The 13600-nt window shown below is 35.7% G+C and overlaps 1 long non-coding RNA gene across 1 annotated transcript; it reads left to right on the top strand.

Annotated features, from left to right (window-relative positions):
• Window positions 1-449: 449 nt before the first annotated feature.
• LOC121146189 lies at window positions 450-12386 on the top strand. Its single transcript, XR_005882159.1, has 3 exons — window positions 450-460; window positions 5507-5512; window positions 12242-12386. It is a non-coding gene; the product is annotated as an uncharacterized LOC121146189 (long non-coding RNA).
• The last annotated feature ends 1214 nt before the right edge of the window (window positions 12387-13600 follow it).

The raw sequence follows: 13600 nt of genomic DNA, 5'->3' as shown, positions 1-13600 counted from the left end.
TCTGTCTCAAATAAATATAAACAGTGGCTTTAAAGAAAAAGAAGAAAGAATTGTGCAAGTCTACTAAGAATGATGAAAAATAATAGGCATGCTTACTTATTGTCTATATTTGATATCTTATATGTTAAGGGGGATAATATCTTTTACATTGTCTGTAGCTAACTGTTGATTTTAACTTAGGACAATGTCTGTACAATTTTTTTCCATTATATAGTTTGGTAGATATGAAGCTTCTCCCTTCCACCTCACTTAATGCAATTTCTCATGATCCTAAAACTTTATACTGTTAACTCCTTTTCAAGGGGATTTGATTTTGAATCCTGGAATCAGGGCTGTGTCTTGTTCTCCAGTACGGTTGTGCCTTGACTGCTCCCAGGCACTGTGGGAGCCTTGCTATCAGAGACTACTTCATTAAGTGTTGTCCTCGAATGCACTTTTTCTGGGCCACCAATGTAGAAAAGTTGGAATGCCCAATCCATGCGACAAAAAAGGTGGGCCATGGTTAGGAGTAATCCAAGCAGATTTAATTTTTGACACCAAAATCCAAGTTGAAACTTATCATGCTTCCTGTGAATATGGGAATGAGTGATTTTTTCTCTATTTAGCTTTTAAATGATAGCAAAGATTTGTGCACTCTCCTTAATGTTAGCTCTTACACCTAATTTATCACTCCTTTCCAAAATCCAAGTGCTTTTTAAAATTTCTATCTCCATTGAAATAAATAGCAACCATTTCCACCTACCTTTCACCTTCAGGTCCAGAAATGCCCCCATATAACACAATACAAACTCTTCAACGATTTGCCTTTTTAGCTCAAATATTCCCCTTATTTTTTGTTTGCCTAGGTATGCATTTTTCATAAAAAGAGAGATTGTAAAGTGCTTAACTGATTCCAGTTATTATGTCCTCATAAATAGATGTTCTACTTTTCTATTTATAAATATTGCAAATCAAATAAATGCACTGATTCATTATGAGGGAAATAGAACTTACATACTAAAACTCATTAATGAGAATTTTCTGATCTATATTTTCTGTTTTCTTTCCAGCATTTTTATATACTTTCTTTAATTTAGAGAAAAAAAGGAGCTACACTAATAGATTTAAAACTCAGATTGATTTTCCATTAAAAAACCACTGTTCTATGAAGTATTTATTTTCAGAATTTCCACTGATTGTGACTGACTGCCAAATTCTGCTATCATGTAGATTATACAAATATCCCAAGTGAGATACCATGCTATCAAGAAATGTTCTATTTCCCTATCACTTGGGAATGAGTTTTGAGCCAATTTAAATTTTTCCAATTGATGGCAATAATGGTTTTTGTCCCTTAAGAATATTTCCTCTGAGTAGTTTACCAGTTAATCTACCTCCAATAACCTTTATCTGGCAACAGAATCAAATGATTTAGTCTATGTTAATTTATTACTTCCTACTCCAAATGGTTCCATCTGGCGGGTGGGGAGGGAGGCCTTTCTTTTAATTAATCAGAGTTCATTTTACCTGCATCGCCACCCCTCTTTATACTTACCCTTTAAGAACTGTTAGCACTTACTCTTGGGAACTGGTGGGAGGCTTACGACTAAACTGATCAACCAAATAAATGGCTGCTTTAGTTGTCAGTGTTCCCATAACTTTACTTAAGATTTTTTGCATGTCATGTGAGTAATGCAGTACAATTAGACATACGAATTCAATGCCAGATATTTTCTAAAGTGAATGAGATAAATGTAAGCATAAATGTTATTCTTGTCTTACCTTTTGTCGATTCACCCAGCCAAGCTGTCCTGAGAAAATCTCCTGAGATATACAGCCCTAGCTTAAGGCACTCACTTGCTTAGGAATAGCAAATCAGTAGAAAACAGCTTTCTTATACTTTCCTTCTTTTACATGACATGGTGCTTTTGTTTAGCAAGTAAATCTTAAAAAAAGGAAAGAAAACCAGACATCTAGGAGGTGTCATATGCTGTATTTGTTCTCAGCTATTAAAAAAATACTAAGAGGAACTGTTCTATCATTATTTTCAAGTAATTTAAATATACACTTGCAACAAGAATCTCTTTTTTTAAAACGTCCATCATTTTCAGGCTATTTCTCATTTAATTCTTCCCTTGACCTAGAAATCATGACATTCATAAAACAGAATATTCACATCATGCTACTGCATTTTACACACACACCCAAAGATGTCAACACATGTAAGAAATGATCTGAGATAGATATTATATTTCAGAGTTTGTTTGCATTGACACATTTTATGAGAAACCTACACGTACTGGATAAGTTTAACAGCATTTTTATTACAATAAAATTATTTGAAATAAACTCTTAGGTATTGGATCCAATGGGTTAAGCCATGGCTACGGAGCTGGTAATCCATATTACAGAATCTAACTGAGTCCAGGATACTATACTGTTGAGTCAGCTCCCTGTCACTGGTTCTGAGAAGCAGCAGATAATGGTGTAGGTATTTGAATCCTTGCCACCTATCCGCGAGGTCTGCTTGGAGGTCCTGGCTCTAAACCACAGTTTGGCCCAGTTTAGGTGATTGCTGCCATTTATGGAATAAATCAGTAGATAGAAGATCTCTTTCTCATTCCCTTAGTTTTTCTCTATCTTCTAAATAAATAAATCTTTTAAATATTGATTCTGAAAACAGATGAACAATTATTCTAACTGGATTTCAGAAAACATGCAACAGTTGACATATGCTACTCAGTAAAACACCCTTTTATATTCCAAAAGAGAGTTCTTAAAGGAAAGATATATTTATTTGAAAACCAGAGTTTCAGAGAGAGGGAGAGACAGAAAGACACACAGCCCTTCTATCTCTTGGTTCACACCACAACTGACTGCAGCAGCCAAGGCCTGCATTGTATTGAAACCAGTACCCCAGATCACCAGCCGGGTCTTCCATGTGAGTAGCTGGGGCACAGTGACTTGGACCATCTGCTTTCCCAGGTATTAACACTGACAGCTGGATTGGAAGTTAAACAGCCAGGACTCCAATAAGCACTTTCATGGAGGATGCAGGCATTGGATTAACCTACACATCATCATGCTGACCCTTAATTGGAATTATTTAAAAATTAAAATATCCTGTTTTGATCAATTTTCTTGTAATACTGCTATATAGCTAAGTGAAAGAAAGTAATATTAAAAATTAGGCATTAGATTAAAAAAGTAATATCTCCTTTTTAACATATTCCTTTCACTAAAATTATGTGGCAGATGACATGTTTTCCCATAGTCCACATTTATTCGAAGCGTACAATGCAGTTTTTAGTGACTTAGCATCAATAATCACATATTTCATATCCTGAAATGTGAATATAACACACATATAAACATTGACTATAATAACCAATTTATTTCAATATTCAATGCTATTTAAAATTTATTTTTATTTCTGACTCTTGTTTGCCAGTGTAGTAGCACCTATCCCAAGCAAATTGATAAGCTTTGTCTCCCCTGGTTTCTAGTTATAGAACTTGATCCAGTTTTAATTTGCTTATTGCACTGTATTCTCCAACTGACAGGGAGTTAGTTTCTTAGTAGTAAAAGAAAATAGTGATGACTGTTGTAGAAGACAGGAGACACCAATCCAAAATATACTCATTTCTTCTATCCTCAAACGGAACTCCAGGACATGTGGAAGGTCTGCCACCCTTACAAATATAAAAGACAAAGAATTTAGAGCAAAGCAAGAACCAAGTTGAAGATCTCCTACTAGATGTGTTCTTTCTATCATCATTACATTATTACCTTCTTTCTTCAAGTTTTATAATTTTCAAGATAAATTCAAACATTTAACATTAACTTTTATACTAATTAACACTAAAAGCTCACATTTGTTATTTCCTAGGCACAATCCTAAAGTGCTTTGTGTGTTACTTTTCCTTTAACAGTTACAAGTATTAAAATAAAAGTTTTGGAAAAATTAAATTTAGTAAGGATTAGTTGAGCTGTGAGCAATTCCCGAATCAGTTAGTTGCTAGAATGAGAGAGGATTCAGTGAGACTCTGGGTTTGCCATGTGCCGGATAATATTTGTAAATAGAACAAGGGATGTAATATAAGGTAAATGAATTCAAAGAGATTCAAAGAGATTTCAGTTCACTAAAATTTGTGCTTTCCTTATTTCAACCTGGTTTAACAGAATACTGACTGTTGTCATTGGTTGAGACTGAGTTAATTTGTTAGAATTAGGAATTCGACCCAATATTAGATTCTCAGCTTGTTTATACTTCAAGAAATGGTATAATTCACTATGCTCTCAGGTATGCAATTACAAAGGATTTTAGATTTTGCTTTTTATTTTTAGGTCAAATTTAGCTTAACAAATCAATCACTGTGTACATAGGAGAAAAAATATGGCTTGATATTCCCAACCCATACATGACAATGTAAGGTCATTAGTCCCCAGATATCCAGATATCACAATATGGCTATGTTTGAAAAAAAGACATTTTAAGGGGTTATAAAGTTAAAACAAGGCCATTCAAGTGGTTTCTAATCCAATGTGACTTCTAGAAAAAAAGATTCAGACAATGGCATGTGTGAGCCCATAGAGGAACAATGATGTTGAAATCCTATGAGAAGGTGGCGCGACAGTCAAAGTGTCAGAGAGAAAGACACAGGCAGATCGTCCAAACACGGGCTTGTATTCCAAATGATGACCACCACCAGAGTTAGGCCCAAAGTAACTCTGGAGCCAGAAACACCAACCGGATCTTTCACTTTGGTGGCAAGAACTTGGGCCAGCATTTGCTGCCTCCCAGACACTTTAGAAGGAAGCTGTGTGAGAAGCATTGGGAAGTGGAGATTCCAATGGACATTTCCATATTTGGAGGAGGCATCTCAAGTGGACACTTAGGACACTGTCCTCAATGGCCACCTTCCTCTGATGACATCTTGATCTCAAACATCCAGAATCCAGAACTGTGAGAAAGCCGTTTTATACACACTCTGTGGCAGTTTGTTAGGGCAGCCCTAGTAACTAAAACAAAAGACTTAACAGTTAGAAATCTGATTTGAGAAGCCACAGCCCCAACTAACATTCTAAGGTATAATGACTCACAGGGTCAAGTGGATTTCCCCCTGATTTTCCATAAATATGAGTATCAGGTGTTTTAATTATCTATATAATTAATACTTACATAGAATCTTTTTACCCTGGCAATTTTAAGGGGCTATGCAAAAAGTCACACTTCAGCTTATATTCTGAATAACTTGTGGCAGATTTTATATAGATTTACAAATGATAAATCTTTGAAGAAACCACCAAAAATCTTGCAAAAGATAAATCTTGAAAGTGCATTTTCTTGGGCCCAGCACGGTGGCCTAGCGGCTAAAGTCCTCCCCTTGAACGCACTGGGATTCCATATGGGTGCCGGTTCTAAACTCGGCAGCTCCACTTCCCATCCAGCTCCCTGCCTGTGGCCTGGGAAAGCAGTGGAGGATGGCCCAAAGCTTTGGGACCCTGCACCTGTGTGGGAGACCAGGAAGAAGTTCCTGGATCCTGGCTCCAGATCGGCACAGCATCGGCCGTTGTGGCCGCTTGGGGAGTGAATCATCAGACGGAAGGTCTTCCTCTCTGTCTCTCCGCCTCTCTGTATATCCGACTTCGCAATAAAAATAAATCTTTAAAATAAATAAATAAAAGAAAGTGCATCTTCTAATTCTATCTCACCTAAACTGCTTTTCGGGACATGCATTGTGGTATAGTGGGCTAAGTCACCGAGTAAGACACACGTATTCTGAACCAGAGTGTTTTGGTTAAGTCCCACCTTTACTTCTGACTCAGCCTTCTGCAGTTGCATGGGGAAGGAGCAGGAGGTGGCCCAGCTTCAAAGGTTCAGGCCACTCACAAGGAGGACTCACAGGGATTTCCTGGTAATTGGCTTCAGTTTAGCTCTGTTGCAACTTTGTGTACCTTCGAGGAGTGAATCTACTTTGAGGAGTGAATCATGGAACAAAATTTTTTTTCTGTCTTCACTCTCTCTGTCTCCTCCCTCCCCATGTCACGCTGAATTTCACATAAGTACATCATTTTGTAAAATAAAAAGAACTGAATGATTTTTGTTAAGAAACACTTTTACAGACAACTTAGAGATTCTGAGCATTAAGAAAGAGACAGGAATGTCTTAGCACAGTCTCCTATAAACCTCACAAGATTCCATGGCCAATATGTGTGGTCCGCTACTGCTTCCCCAGGCCCCAAGCACGGAGCTGGACATGAGCCAGGTGCAGCCAGACAAGAACCAACGCCAATATGGGATTTGAGTACTTGCAGGGTGAGGATTTACCCACACGCCATTGAGCTGAGCTCACCATTTGTATTTTCTAAAGTGGAGAATATCATTAAATTTATGCAAATATTTTTTCCAAAATTTATTGAAAATGCTTAAAATTTCAGAAAAGTAAATACAATTGCCAAAAAATAAGAAGACTCAACTGGATAAAGAAAGTATTGCCCCAAAAGCATGGAGTGTAGAGTATCAATAGTTTGAAAACATCAGGAAAATATCAGGTCTCAATAACTGAATTCCGACAAAAATTCAAAGACTTAATATCAGTCTTCTATAATGTATTTGTGATAATCAAATTTCTAGGAATGAAAATACATGGCATTCAGGCAAATAATGTTAACAAATTGCAGTTACTTTCCTAATGACAAGAAGTTGTAATATATATGTATATATATATATATATATAGTATGACAATATTTAAATTCAAACATGCAAAAAATTATTTTCAGAGAATCAAATACAGATTGTAGTTACAAGTGGCATAGAGACAGTACTCAGCATAGGTTTGACATTTATGTTTCAGAAGAAATCAGAGGACATAACTTAGCAACACACAAAGAAATTTAAAACTATTGCTGAGGGATTTTTAGATCTTAAACTGAACTGTGAATACCTGCTTATTCTTTGAGTAATAATTTACAGACTTTATTAGCAGCAATAAAATTGCAAGATAGCAAAATATAATTTTTTTGGAAAAATTTAATAGGTAATGCATTCAGAAAGCTCAACAATGAAAAAATTGTAGAAAAGTACTAAGAGAGAACAATGCACCCATGACCCAATCTACCCAGCTTCTAACTCCCAGAACAAAAAGCATGTATTTATTCTTTTATATACTTCTACATTTCCTTAAGAATATGTTAACAAATATGGATAGTTTTTTTCCTTCCCAATGTTTTACAAAAAACACAGCATGCTTCATAAAACTTTTTTAATTAGCATTCTATCTTGGTAATTGTTTTATTTCAGTACATATGTTGTCTCCTTGCTTTGTGCGTGTCAATGTGTATGTACATGCCTTGTGTAGCATTTGTCTTAATGGTTATATCAGTCAAAATATGTTATGTTAGACCTATATTATATCATATCTATGGACATATATCTTTTAAACACTTCTTAAAATTTCCTCAAATTTTCTACTCTATCAACAATGGTCCATGAATATCTTTGTACAGTTATACATACTTATATACATATACAGATATAGAAATAAATACAGACATAGATAGGTAAGCATACATGAATATTTGAAGAACATATTTCCAGAAGTGGAGTATCTGGGTCAAAGCATACTTCCACTTGTAGTTGTAATCAATATTTATCATACTGTCACTCAAGGAAATGCACCCTGCTAATAGCAGTGTAACAGAGAACGTTTTCCCAGTATCATCCTGCATGGTTTAAATTTTTCCATTTTTTTATTAATATTTATGATACAGTTCCATATGCTATTCGATTCCCCTTACCCCTCAAATTTCTTCCCCCCACACACTGATTTTCCTTATATTATTTTAATACTATAGTTCTTCATCAACCCTCATATGTCCATCATTGCAGCATGGACAATGGCAGAGACCAGCATCCTATTCTCAAGAAATATTTAACAGTTTAATTGGGAGTCCATCTTTGATTTGGAAGTAGAGATGCACACTGCATTGTATCCTTACATCTGGATATGATAGCCTCAATTACACAGTTACTATATATCCTTTTAAATGGAAAGCAACAAAACAAAATCAACAAGAAAAATAGAAATTTACAACACCATGAAATTAAGTAACTTACTACTGAATGATTGATGTATCACCAAAGAAATGTAAAAGAAAATGATACTACAGCATGACCTTTGAATCAGTGAGGAATCTGAGGGAAAAAGAAATGTTTTGAAGAAATGAAAAAAATAAAAACAAAACCTCGAAAATCCATGAGATACATTTTCCACTTATCTTTTTTTGTGAGATGTGTCTCCTTTAGGCAACAGATAGCTGAATTTTTTGTTTATTTTTTTAATCTATGACCTTTAATTGATGGTTTTAAGTCTTTCATATTCAAGGTTAAAATGAATAGGTGGTAACTTGGTCCTGTCATTTTAGTAATGAGTTTTTCAAAGTTTGATTTATTCTTCTGGTGTTATTTTACTGGGATGTTCTTCACTTTTGTTTTTGGTTTTGGTGAGGGCAATTAATTTTTCTATTTCACTCATCCTACTACAGTCCCTTCATTATTTTCAGAACCACTGTAACCTCTCTTCTGCAAACCATCTGTTCACATACGATGTCTATTTTTCTATTGAGCTGTTTTTCTTATTAATTTCTGAAAGACCTGAAATATATTGGGGAACATAGCTCTGTGTTTCTGATACAAATCCATTTTCACGTCTTTAATCTGATTTTTCCAAATAGAAATTGTTAAATTTCATTTTTAGCTGTTTTGTTTTTTTGTCTCTTGGAAAATCAGATAATATTTATGGAGATAAAGAGTGACAGAGAGAAGGATCTTCCATCCCAAATGACTCAACAGTTCCCTCCCCAAATGACTCAACAGAACTGAGTCAATCCAAATCCAGGAGCCAGGAGCTTCTTCTGGGTCTCCCATGTGGGCGCAGGGTAACAAGGCTTGCCACCCCCTACTGCTTTCCAAGGCCATAAGCAGGGAGTTGCATGGAAAGTTGAACAGCCAGTGCCCATCTCTGACCCCAGTACTTGCAAGATGAGGAATTAGCCATTGAGCAATTGTGCCAGACCCACAGCTTTTTGAGTTTACTTTATAAGTATAAAATCACCAATTTCAAGTTTCAGAAATCATTCTTTCACACTTTCCATTGATACTCTTACATATGATTTATTATGAAATATTTTAAAATTTCTAACAGATTTGAAATTTATCATATATAATGTATGTATGGAGATATGCTGTATTTAATTCTTACTTTCTCAAAAATACCATTTTTTAAACAGATGAGTCTAAAAATATGACAGTAGTAATAATGATTTTAACATTCATTATTATTATTATGAGTGAGATATATATCCTCACTGTTAGGCTAATATGGTGTTCGCAAGGATTATTTTAAACATGACAAAAGCACAACTGGAAAGCTAGACAAAGTAATAATGTTGAGACCACAATTTTTCAAACTCTACAGTAGTCATACTAAAATGATCTCAGGTAAAATATGATGCATAATTTTAAATTATCTTTCAGTAAACTGAATTAAAAACGTTGTATGCTTGTGATTGGGAAGTGAATTGAAAATACGTCAGCATAAACATTTGGGGGAAAGAAATACGGAAGTCGTAGGATGCGTGGGTAGAGGACAGAAGGAGAGGCGTTGGGAGTATCACTATGCTACTAACAGTATATTGTAAAACACTGAGCATTTGCTCACATTTAAATAAAATAATTATTAAAATAAATATATTAAATTCTAAAATTCCTATTTTTAATATTTGAGAAATCCTAATGTGTTAAAATCCTAATCCACAAAATTAATACAATAACCATAAACACGGAAAGGATATCACCTCATCAGTTTATACAAGAGGGAAACGTGTGGTCACCCTGAACAAGGAGCTCATGTCTCAGCAGTCCCGCAGCACCTCCATACACTGCATGGTTGCTTGGAAGACATACAGTGGCAAAATTTCCTCCATATCTTAGACATCAATTTGCCTTAAATCAATGGTAATCAGAGGAAAAGGTTAAGAGCTAAATCGAATGTTCATGTTCAGCCACTCTCTCTTTCTAATGGACAAATGAGGATTACCTGAAAGGGTGTGGGAAAAGAATTCAAATTATGTTTTTCTGAAGGCAAGGAGCATGTTTCTAAACCCAAGATTTATCGAGTGACTGTCATTTGGTTTAGACATAAGCCGGCTGAAATCTCCCTTTCTTCCTTGACTGGGCTCACTCAAAATCTATTGCTAAATCCTGAGAGGAAGAGTTGATGTGTAAAATTTATTCTTAATGTGAAGTTTCCTGAGTGCTGCTCCTTCTGTATTAGAGGATATTCACCTAATTTAACTCTTATCCAGAATTCTAAGGTAAGAAAAACCACATACAGAAAACGAAATGGGCATGTCTGAGTAGGACAGAGTTGATTAGAAGATGTGAGAACACCTAGGGAAAGTTAATAAAAATAACAGCTTTACCAGTCTAGTTGAGATTCGCTGCTTAGTTAGTTGTGTGATCTACATCAAAACAGCCTATAAATGCCTTAGTATATGCTAAGAAAATGAAATACATGATTGTTCATCTCTGAAGGATCTTCAGGCAGTTGCATCTATTATGCTAATAAAAGGCAGTAACTTTTGATAGAATGAGGAGTAAGAAGTTTATTGATTTATGTATTTACTTGCGTATTAAAAATTACCTATTTTGCAGTCTTGATTAATCAAATTATTGACAAATTTCCTCATAACTATTTAAAATACTTAAATATATGCTTAGATAGTTTCAGGTACTTAACAAATATTGAAATATTTCAACAGTTTGTTACACTTTTTTTTGAGTAATTACCATAAAAATTTCACTGTGTTCATTAACAAAAAAGAACAACTATGAAAAAATAAGATTTAAAATTCTGTGCCCCCCAAAAAGCTTTATAATAATACTAATTAAATGTTTTATGAAGCAATTATTTTTTAGTTCATGGCCTAAATCTTTAGTATGGAGTAAATGAACGAATGAAATTTATAGAGACCTCATGAGAAGTACAACTCAACGAAAGTACAATTAGAGGAACCAGTGCTGTGATACAGCACCTTAAGCTGCTGTCCGCAGCAGCAACATTCTATTTTTTTGTGGCTCTGTCAAAATGATTTAAAGTAAATATTCATAGCATTCTTCTACTCTACTCATACTTTTAGATGTTCCTATTTTTGTTCTTCAATTTAATTTATAACTTAACTACCTAATGCAATCCAAAAACTCTCATAAAATACCACACACTATCAAGAAACACACAGGGGGAATCAGGAATGACCCAAACAGTCTATTAACAAGTGGTCATATGCACAGAATAGGGGAGAACCCCAGAGCGGAACAGAGGGACTGGAGGAGGCTTATCCCCCACCTATAAGGACTCCCGGACTCCCACCAAGGTCCATCAGAATGGACACAGGAACGTCAACGCAACCGCCAAAGAGAACACGGGGATTTGGAATGCCTCCGAATGCTGTGAACCCAGAGGACAGACACCCCCTCTCTTTGGACCAACTACATGAGATGGAAGAAACCTGAGTCCTTCCACATAGGAACCAACGACATCAGAACAACAACTAGGAACCACGATTGGTCATCAGAACCAGAAGATCAATAAACTTTCGGCGGGACAGTGGGGGAGGAATCCTCTCCAGTCCTTACCTAGTTTCAGCTCTGGGCCTCCACCCTCTATAAAGACCAACAAGGTTACTCCTAAACCCCCTCTCCCCCTACACACACACACACACACACTTACACACACACTCATATACACACACTAATAGGATGAGATAACCAAAGAACAATAGAGATAGGACATCAGAGACTCACTCATATACTATTAGATGGAACATAAAGACTCATTAGCAAGGTATGAGAGATTTCTCTGCAACACCCCCCAAAATCATTACACACCTCAATTGAGGAGGTGACACTGAAATAGTGGTAGAAGGTAATCAAGAACTTACATATAGTGTTAACATATTGTCTACTCAATACTATGTCAGACATCTAATGTTTGCCTGGATTTAACCTGTAATTTATGCTTGGTTGATTGTTACTTCTTGAACCTGTCACAGATACAGTCTAAACCCAGAGGTGCGGATATTGTTCACTCAACACTATACTAACTAATCCCATAACATTGTATAGCGACGCTGTTGTTTTGTCGGGGGTCTTAACTGACCGGAACTTTACTCTGTTAGCTCTGCCTTCGGACCGGAGAGGGTCTCCCCAAGAGGCCACTGAACTTATCTGGACAACAAGATGCTGGACTTTATGCTAGGAACATGCTTACAATGGAAGAATTTCAACGGAAGTTGAACTGCGGTTATGCAGCAAGATGGAGCAATCCACTACGGGAGAAGGGGTATGGGAGGGGTGGGGGGACTCCCCAGTGCTTATGAAACTGTGTCACATAATACAACGTTAATAAAAAAAAAAAAAAAAAAAAAAAAAAAAAAAAAAAAGAAATTGTCACTTTAATACTAGCTAAAATAGCACAACTTGAAAAATTATTGGGACTTTCCTTAACTTTGTTAATGAGTAGAATCACCAGAAGCCCTAGGTTTACGGCTTGTCTATAGGTAGAGGGAAATCCCATATTGAATAGGAATAGTGAATGGTAAGCTCTTGAAAATCTTTAGTTCATTTTCTTTTCTAATAGAAAATTCATGCTTAATTTTCAATGATAACGAATTAAGCTGGTATGACATTTGCCCTAAGAGAAGCAAAATCGTCCGCAGCTGAAGCAACTGGGTGAAGCTGAAAGATTCCGATTTTGAGTCACATTTGTTCTGAGCATCTCCAGCCCTGGTGTTAACAGGACAGACATGAGGTTATACCAGTAGCCATCCCCAAACCACTTGGGTGACTGGAGACTATATGGTAACCCTGCATGGAAAGAAAGCCGTTTAATTGTTAAGAAAGTAAGCACCAAATCTAGGTACTATTGTTCATATAGTTATGGTTTCATTTACAGATGAGCTAAACAGTGTCAGAAATCCAACAAGAAGCTAGTACCACTTCATGACAAGACACATTACCCATATTGCTGATGTCTGTCTTCTCCAGTGGATACGGCTCCTGGGAGGGCAGGACTTTCTGTCTGAATCCAGATCTAGAGCAGTACTTGGCACACACTGAATGCTCAATAAACTTGAGTGCATAAGCCAAATAAGTTTAAATTATCTTCCATTTGTATCACCTGCTTACACAAAGGAGCTTATAACTGCCACTCTTTCACATCCTGATTCTATCCCTATTATAAATAATGTCAGCATTTCCTAAAAGTGGAGAAAAATCTAGCTAGTAACAAAGTTTATAGCATTTTCTTCACATATTTAATCAACAACTGCAAAATAAGAATTTTATGTAGCCACATAGAGTTACAGTCGGTTTTGAAAAGTATTTCCAAGTATTAACATCAATTTTATGTCTGTATATTTCAACAATAAACTTGTTTTTAGGCATTTGATATGATGTTGACTCAGTTTACAGGAATTTAATTTATGAGGTTAAATTAAAGGCATAGACACACAGTCACCTTTCTGAATCTAACATTTGATTATTGACGTTTTATTTAA

Source organism: Ochotona curzoniae, unplaced genomic scaffold, assembly GCF_017591425.1.
Source record: "Ochotona curzoniae isolate NIBS_2020 unplaced genomic scaffold, NIBS_Ocur_1.0 scaffold_3890, whole genome shotgun sequence".
Classification (NCBI taxonomy): Eukaryota; Metazoa; Chordata; class Mammalia; order Lagomorpha; family Ochotonidae; genus Ochotona; species Ochotona curzoniae.
Note: the sequence above shows the minus strand (reverse complement) of the source record. Positions and strands in the feature narration are given on the sequence as shown.